Here is a 1452-nt window from a genome sequence, read left to right on the forward strand (position 1 = left end):
TTATTGAAAAAATGTTTTTATGATTTTCCATAATCATACGTATTTTCCAGTTATATTGCAAGAGACATACCCCCACATCGGATATTAACCACAGTTTTTAGCTTGACCAGCTCCCTTGCGAATTGGTTAGGGAAGACCACCCTAAAATAGACAATGAATCTACAGTACATTATCGTTAAATCTAGAATGGAAGATTTTTCACGAGAAATTTTTCACAAAAATAATATATTCTGAAATCCATATTTCACCAAAAATAGAGATGGTAATTTCGATTTTCTTTAGTTTAATGAATAATTTACCGCGCTATAATTTTCTTAGAATAACTTTAGGCATTAATGAATTTCTAAAACACTTGTAATAACTTAACTATGAACATTTTGTATAATAATTCCAATTGGTTCAAAATGTTCAAAGTTGTTACGCATTTGTAATTTTTTTTAATGTCAAACCACAAACTTCAAGGGAAAGAAATTCAAGTTTGGAGTTATTTCCATAAAATTGTACACAATAACCTCAAAAGAAAAAGAAAGAATTATGTTTACTAAAAAATCTTCTTACAGATTTGTTTTTGTTTGGGCCCCAAAATGATGCTTAGGCATCACAGAAATTTTATTAGAAACAAACGGCAGGTTCAAGCTCCTTAGGCTTGAAGTCAATTGAGGGACAGCACGGATAAATTTTATATAAATTTATAGATTATTTACTTTAAAAATCTTTGAATCTCAAGCTGCAGAACGTACTTAGGAATTTACAGACTGGTTCATATAAAATGTATAAATAACATCCTTATAGAAGTAATTGTATGAACTTACCTCTGAAGTAAGCTCAGTAACTTTGCTGCTTGATGCCATGGATAAAAGATTCTTATTTCACCGCGAAAAGTTGAATATTGATGGTTGATTGCAGAAACTTGCAAAATGAACAATTCACTGATACACTCACATTCACAGAGAATAGTCAGAACTCAAAACGTCGTTTTTTTAAGCCACTCACACAAAATATAGTATAATCACTTCCTTTATTTTCTCAAATCAGTCAAAATTAATGACACAAAAAAGAGAGTTGAAGGCACGGAGAAGTTCAGTTTACAGAACGATATCACGTTTATGCACACCCCTTTTAACCGCGAAATTCAATTTACTATTTTATAAATATATGCACTAATTTACAGAACTGTACTCTGAAATAACTCAAGTCGATCTTTAAATAAAACCTAAGAAAATGGAAGTCTACCTGTTCTCAACCGTTTAGAGTTGAAGAGATACTAGTTGAATCGTATTCCAGGTACATACTGAGATGAAATGTCCTAATCTGAAGAGCTTCAGGTAGAGGGCGCAAGAGTAGATCCATTAAGCTACGAGGGTAGTTCAATAAGTCCTTAGAATGACCAACATATGGCGCGCGAATCGCTCCAAATCATCTGTTTTCAGTCAGCACCACTCCCGACTAGAT

This window comes from Belonocnema kinseyi, chromosome 10 (genome assembly GCF_010883055.1).
Source record: "Belonocnema kinseyi isolate 2016_QV_RU_SX_M_011 chromosome 10, B_treatae_v1, whole genome shotgun sequence".
NCBI lineage: Eukaryota > Metazoa > Arthropoda > Insecta > Hymenoptera > Cynipidae > Belonocnema > Belonocnema kinseyi.